We start from the raw sequence: 7,681 nt of genomic DNA, 5'->3' as shown, positions 1-7,681 counted from the left end.
GAGAGAGAGAGAGAGGAATAAATCAGGAACAGACAAATAAAAGCCACACTTTTTTCTGAGTTCCTTGGTATTTTTTATGTTCCTCTATTATTATTTTTAAGACCATTGTTTACATATCTGGCTCCCCAGCTAGTCTGTAAATGCTTTAAGAGCCAAAACTTGGTTTTATTCATTTTTGTAACCTCGGCAAAATGCTCAGTTCCTGAAATGCAGCAGGTGATCAACAAATGTCTGGATGAATGGATTTAATGGAATCCTCAGACTTTAGAGAAGGAGGCCCTTGAGCAAATCTAATCTGAATTTTTCTCATTTTACAGTACTATCTTTTCACTGAATTCCAATCAGGTTTAGAAATTACAGAGATAGCAATAGCATCAATTAACTTCTACTCCTTCTTCCTTTTGTGGTTCTTCTAGCCACTCAAGGGGCATGAAAGGAGTTCCAGGCTCCTCCATTCAACCAATTTCTTTACAGTTTATCAAGTTTCCCCAAAATAATATGCTTGGCCTGTTTCAAGTTAAGGGTCTTTTCTAATGCTGTCTTATTCTCTTCTTGGAGAGTCCAACCTTGTAAATCTTTGTAATATTCATGTTTATAATAATATAAGTAGCAGACATTTATTGAGAGGTACTCCATGCCAGGCACTGCGTTATGGCTTTACATACATTGTCTCATATAATTCTCACGACAACCCTATGAGGCTTACACAGGATAAGTGGTTGCCCAAGATGACACAGCTAATAAGTGGCAGAGTCAGAATCTGACCTAAGTCCAGCTTCAGAGCCCTACTTGTTTAATCTAATCTAGCTGAGAAAATCACCCATATTTTTCTCATGTAGCTCTTTTGAGGGTTTTATTCTTAAGGGTCAACTGCTTTTATTACATCATGAATATGAAATATTTCTAATATATTGATGAAAAGTATTAAGTAGGAAATAATTGCATTCCTAAACTAACCCCATAAAACAGGATAGACTTCTACTACGAAACATGTTTGAAATGAGAGTTCAGAAGGGAAACAGAACAGGAAAGCACATGGAAACCCAAGGTGCCGATCATCTTTGATCAAAGCACTGGCCAGCAGTTGTCCTTCAGAGCAAGCAGTGAAGTCACGGGAGATCATCCACTCTGTGTAAAGCAACACGTCTTGATTAAATTTTTAAAAGGAAGAAAAGGAAAGTGTAACCTCTCCTCTGCCTACTTGAAGGTTACAACATATGCAAGAGACCAGTGTTTGCTCTTACTGGCTGTGGAAACATATCATGTAACTTATGACTACTCGGGAATCAAGAATGGGAAGGGAATTCCTATAGATGAATTCCAAGTAGCTGGCTTTATTAACATCTTGTGACATTAAGTTGCTTTTAACCTAATTATTCAAGCTATTTTCAACCACAGATTGTGTCATCACCAACACTCAGTCCAAAGACTAAAATAAAACAATCCTTGGAAAATTCCGGCAGCATTCTCATCAGCAGGCTCTGACCTTCAAAAGGCTCACCGAAATGCCTGTGCAAAGGCCCAGCATTCTCCGCTCCTCATGTACACTTCTGAGCATTCCCAACTCAGACTATTCGCAATCTCAAATTCTTTACTCACTCCCACCTGCTTGGCAAAAGACTTTCCCTACCGAGACGTGCCACAACTTGTAGGAAGAACTCCACTAATTAGAAACACTGCACTGACAGTGGTTGTGAATAAGTTGTGCCAGGTGTTCACATGTCCTTAATACCAGCCGTGTTTGGTTATTTATAACACCAAGTCAGGGCAATGGAATGCCTGGTCTTGCAGGCTGTGTCTCTAGCCATACATTGCATTTTAATCTCTATCACAGACTAATTAAAGGCACTAAAAGATATCATTTTAGCTCAAATTTTCAAAGAGCAGAGAAAGAAGTCTAAAATGTATTAAATTCCTACTAAAGGCCAGGCCTTGTGCTGGGAGCTTTACTTATGTTACTTCTTTAATTCCCACCACAGTCATACAAGGGAGGTATTACTATCCCCATCTCACAGACAAGGAAATGTAACCGCTGAAGGATTAAATATCCTGCCCAAGTGAGTAGTAAAGACAGGATGGGAACCTGGATTATGTGAGCCCAAATTCCATGTTTGTTTTCACTAGCAGATCAACATTTCCCCATAATGCCTAGTCTGGGGCCAAAAGCGTAGGAATAATGGTTTAAAAGGTACAGATTCTGCAGTCAGGCTTCCTGGGTGTTTAATCTGCTCCATTCAGTTTCTAGGTATGTGACCTTGCCAAGTTACTTAACCTCTCTTAACCTCAGTTTCCTCACCTTAAAAAAAAATAGAGATCATTATAATGCTAACTCATAGATTTTAATTATTTGACAATAATTATGACTGATATTGTTTGGTTGTGTCCCCACCTAAATCTCAACTTGAATTGTATCTCCCAGAATTCCCACATGTTGTGGGAGGGACCCATTGCGAGGTAATTGAATCATGGGGCTGATCTTTCCCATGCTATTCTCGTGATAGTGAATAAGTCTCATGAGATCTGATGGGTTTATCAGAGGTTTCTGCTTTTGCTTCTTCCTCCTTTCCTTTTGCTGCTGCAATGTAAGAAGTGCCTTTTGCCTCCAGTCATGATTCTGAGGTTTCCCCAGCCATGTGGAACTGTAAGTCCAATTATACCTCTTTCTCTTCCCAGTCTGGGGTAGGTCTTTATCAGCAGCATGAAAATGGACTAATACAGTAAATTGGTACCAGTAGAGTGGGATATTGCTGAAAAGATACCCAAAATGTGGAAGTGACTTTGGAACTGGGTAACAAGCAGAGGTTGGAACAATTTGGAGGGCTCAGAAGAAGACAGAAAATGTGGAAAAGTTTGGAACCTCCTAGAGACTTGCTGAATGGCTCTGACAAAATGCTGATAGTGATATGAACAATAAGGTCCAGGCTGAGGTGGTCTCAGATGGAGATGAAGATCTTGTCGGGAACTTGAGCAAAGGTGACTCTTGTTATGTTTTAGCAGAGACCAGAGACTGGCAGCATTTTGCCCTTGCCCTAGAGATTTGTGGAACTTTGAACTTGAGAGAGATGATTTAGAGTATCTGGCAGAAGAAATTTCTAAGCAGCAAAGCATTCAAAATGTGACTTGGGTGCTGTTAAAAACATTCCATTTTAAAAGGGAAACAGAGTATAAAAGTTCAGAAAATGTGCAGCCTGATGATGCAGGAGAAAAGAAAAATCCATTTTTGATGAGAAATTCAAGTTGGCTGTAGAAATCTGCATAAGTAGCAAGAACCCTAATGTTAATCCCCAAGACCCTGGGGAAAATGTCTCTAGGCCATGTCAGAGACCTTCACAGCAGCCTCTTCCATCACAGGCCCGGAGGCCCAGGAGGAAAAAGTGTTTTTTGTGGGCTGGGCCCGGGGTCCCCATGCTATNCTCTGCCTACTTGAAGGTTACAACATATGCAAGAGACCAGTGTTTGCTCTTACTGGCTGTGGAAACATATCATGTAACTTATGACTACTCGGGAATCAAGAATGGGAAGGGAATTCCTATAGATGAATTCCAAGTAGCTGGCTTTATTAACATCTTGTGACATTAAGTTGCTTTTAACCTAATTATTCAAGCTATTTTCAACCACAGATTGTGTCATCACCAACACTCAGTCCAAAGACTAAAATAAAACAATCCTTGGAAAATTCCGGCAGCATTCTCATCAGTAGGCTCTGACCTTCAAAAGGCTCACCGAAATGCCTGTGCAAAGGCCCAGCATTCTCCGCTCCTCATGTACACTTCTGAGCATTCCCAACTCAGACTATTCGCAATCTCAAATTCTTTACTCACTCCCACCTGCTTGGCAAAAGACTTTCCCTACCGAGACGTGCCACAACTTGTAGGAAGAACTCCACTAATTAGAAACACTGCACTGACAGTGGTTGTGAATAAGTTGTGCCAGGTGTTCACATGTCCTTAATACCAGCCGTGTTTGGTTATTTATAACACCAAGTCAGGGCAATGGAATGCCTGGTCTTGCAGGCTGTGTCTCTAGCCATACATTGCATTTTAATCTCTATCACAGACTAATTAAAGGCACTAAAAGATATCATTTTTAGCTCAAATTTTCAAAGAGCAGAGAAAGAAGTCTAAAATGTATTAAATTCCTACTAAAGGCCAGGCCTTGTGCTGGGAGCTTTACTTATGTTACTTCTTTAATTCCCACCACAGTCATACAAGGGAGGTATTACTATCCCCATCTCACAGACAAGGAAATGTAACCGCTGAAGGATTAAATATCCTGCCCAAGTGAGTAGTAAAGACAGGATGGGAACCTGGATTATGTGAGCCCAAATTCCATGTTTGTTTTCACTAGCAGATCAACATTTCCCCCATAATGCCTAGTCTGGGGCCAAAAGCGTAGGAATAATGGTTTAAAAGGTACAGATTCTGCAGTCAGGCTTCCTGGGTGTTTAATCTGCTCCATTCAGTTTCTAGGTATGTGACCTTGCCAAGTTACTTAACCTCTCTTAACCTCAGTTTCCTCACCTTAAAAAAAAAATAGAGATCATTATAATGCTAACTCATAGATTTTAATTATTTGACAATAATTATGACTGATATTGTTTGGTTGTGTCCCCACCTAAATCTCAACTTGAATTGTATCTCCCAGAATTCCCACATGTTGTGGGAGGGACCCATTGCGAGGTAATTGAATCATGGGGGCTGATCTTTCCCATGCTATTCTCGTGATAGTGAATAAGTCTCATGAGATCTGATGGGTTTATCAGAGGTTTCTGCTTTTGCTTCTTCCTCCTTTCCTTTTGCTGCTGCAATGTAAGAAGTGCCTTTTGCCTCCAGTCATGATTCTGAGGTTTCCCCAGCCATGTGGAACTGTAAGTCCAATTATACCTCTTTCTCTTCCCAGTCTGGGGTAGGTCTTTATCAGCAGCATGAAAATGGACTAATACAGTAAATTGGTACCAGTAGAGTGGGATATTGCTGAAAAGATACCCAAAAATGTGGAAGTGACTTTGGAACTGGGTAACAAGCAGAGGTTGGAACAATTTGGAGGGCTCAGAAGAAGACAGAAAAATGTGGAAAAGTTTGGAACCTCCTAGAGACTTGCTGAATGGCTCTGACAAAAATGCTGATAGTGATATGAACAATAAGGTCCAGGCTGAGGTGGTCTCAGATGGAGATGAAGATCTTGTCGGGAACTTGAGCAAAGGTGACTCTTGTTATGTTTTAGCAGAGACCAGAGACTGGCAGCATTTTGCCCTTGCCCTAGAGATTTGTGGAACTTTGAACTTGAGAGAGATGATTTAGAGTATCTGGCAGAAGAAATTTCTAAGCAGCAAAGCATTCAAAATGTGACTTGGGTGCTGTTAAAACATTCCATTTTAAAAGGGAAACAGAGTATAAAAGTTCAGAAAATGTGCAGCCTGATGATGCAGGAGAAAAGAAAATCCATTTTGATGAGAAATTCAAGTTGGCTGTAGAAATCTGCATAAGTAGCAAGAACCCTAATGTTAATCCCCAAGACCCTGGGGAAAATGTCTCTAGGCCATGTCAGAGACCTTCACAGCAGCCTCTTCCATCACAGGCCCGGAGGCCCAGGAGGAAAAAGTGTTTTTTGTGGGCTGGGCCCGGGGTCCCCATGCTATATGCAGCTGAGGGATGTGGTGCCCTGTGTCCCAGCTGCTCCAACCATGGCTGAAAGGGGCCAATGTAGAGTTTGGGATGTGGCTTCAGAGGGTCAAAGCCCCAAACCTTGACAGCTTCCACGTGGTGTTGAGCTTTCGGGTGCACAGAAGTCAAGAATTGAGATTTGGGAACCTCCACCATGATTTCAAAAGATGTATGGAAATGCCTGGATGCCCAGGAAAAAGTTTGCTGCAAGGGCAGGCCCTCATGGAGAAACTGCTACAGCAGTGTGGAAGTGAAATGAGGGGTCAGAGCCCCACAGAGAGTCCCTTCTGGGGCACTGCCTAGTGTAGCTATGAGAAGAAAGCCACCGTCCTCCAGACCCCAGAATGGTAGACCACCAACAGCTTGCACCGTGCACCTGGAAAAGCCCACAGATACTCAACACCAGCCCATGAAAGCAGTCAGGAAGGGGGCTGTACGCTGCAAAGCCACAGGGGTGGAGCTGCCCAAGACCATGGGAACCTACCTTTTGCACCGGAATGACCTGAATTTGAGATCTGGAGTCAAAGGAGATCGTTTTGGAGCTTTAAAATATGAGTGCCCCACTGGATTTCAGACTTGCATGGGCCCTGTAACCCCTTTGTTCTGGCCAATTTCTCCCATTTGGAACAGCTGTATTTACCCAATGCCTGTACCCCCATTGTATCTAGGAAGTAACTAGCTTGCTTTTGATTTTATAGGCTCATAGGTGGAAGGGACTTGCCTTGTCTCAGATGACACTTTGGACTGTGGACTTTTGGGTTAATGCTGAAATGAGTTAAGACTTTGAGGGACTACTGGGAAGGCATGATTGGTTTTGAAATGTGAGGACATGAGATTTGGAGGGGTCAGGGGTGGAATGATACGGTTTGGCTGTGTCCCCACCCAAATCTTGGGAGATACAACTTGAATTGTATCTCCCAGAATTCCCATGTGTTGTGGGAGGGACCCATTGGGAGGTAATTGAATCATGGGGGCCGGTCTTTCCTGTGCTATTCTTGTGATAGTGAATAAGTCTCACAGGATCTGATGGGTTTATCTGGGCTTTCTGCTTTTGCTTTTTCCTCCTTTTCTCTTGCCACAGCCATGTAAGAAGTGCCTTTTGCCTCCTGCCATGATTCTGAGGCCTCCCCAGCCATGTGGAACTGTAAATCCAATTAAGCCTGTTTTTCTTGCCAGTCTGGGATATGGTCTTTATCAGTAGCATGAAAATGGACTAATACAATGACTATGGTCATTTTCTTTTCCACCAAGCCTCATCACCTGTTAAAAAAATATTGAATTCTTACTGCAGGCCAGGTACTACACCGAGGGTTTTTTTGTTGTTGTTGTCGGGGGGTTTTTTTTTTTTTTCTTTTTTTGAGACAGAGTCTCACTGTGTCACCCAGGCTGCAGTGCAGCAGCGCAATCTCGGCTCACTGCAAGTTCTGCCTCCTGGGTTCATGCCATTCTCCTGCCTCAGTCTCCCGAGTAGCTGAGACTACAGGCACCCACCACCACACCTGGCTATTTTTTTTGTATTTTTAGTAGAGACGGGGTTTCACCATGTTAGCCAGGATGGTCTCCATCTCCTGACGTTGTGATCCACCCGCCTTGTCCTCCCAAAGTGCTGGGGTTATAGGCGTGAGCCACCGCGCCCAGCCTTACAGTGAGGGCTTTTAAATGAATTATGTCGTTTAATTCTTACACTAATCCAATGAAACAGCAGTAACTAACACTTCTTAATCACTTACTACATAGCAAGATCTGTCTTAAACACTTTACTCATATTAACTGGAGTAAATAATTAATAACTATTAGTGAAGTAGTAAGTAACTGAGGTAGGCAATATTGTTGTCTCAATTGTGCAAGTAAGGAAAAGGAAGTTCAGAGAGGATAAGTAAATTGCCACAGTCACAGAGCTAGGAAAAGATGAAGCCATGTTAAGGACTCAGGAAGCCCGACTTAGGGGGTTCAGTCTTAACCTCTACTCTCAGGTTTCTGGGCCTGGGCTAGGCCATGAAAGAAATAAGAGCTCGCAC

At 42.5% G+C, this 7,681-nt stretch overlaps 1 long non-coding RNA gene across 6 annotated transcripts in view; it reads right to left on the bottom strand.

Annotated features, from left to right (window-relative positions):
* Positions 1 to 7,681, bottom strand: part of LOC108513381 (uncharacterized) — a 288,015-nt gene that overhangs the window by 196,761 nt on the left and 83,573 nt on the right. The gene's annotated exons all lie outside the window — the stretch shown is intronic.

This window comes from Rhinopithecus bieti, unplaced genomic scaffold (assembly GCF_001698545.2).
Source record: "Rhinopithecus bieti isolate Rb0 unplaced genomic scaffold, ASM169854v2 scaffold_32092, whole genome shotgun sequence".
NCBI lineage: Eukaryota > Metazoa > Chordata > Mammalia > Primates > Cercopithecidae > Rhinopithecus > Rhinopithecus bieti.
Note: the sequence above shows the minus strand (reverse complement) of the source record. Positions and strands in the feature narration are given on the sequence as shown.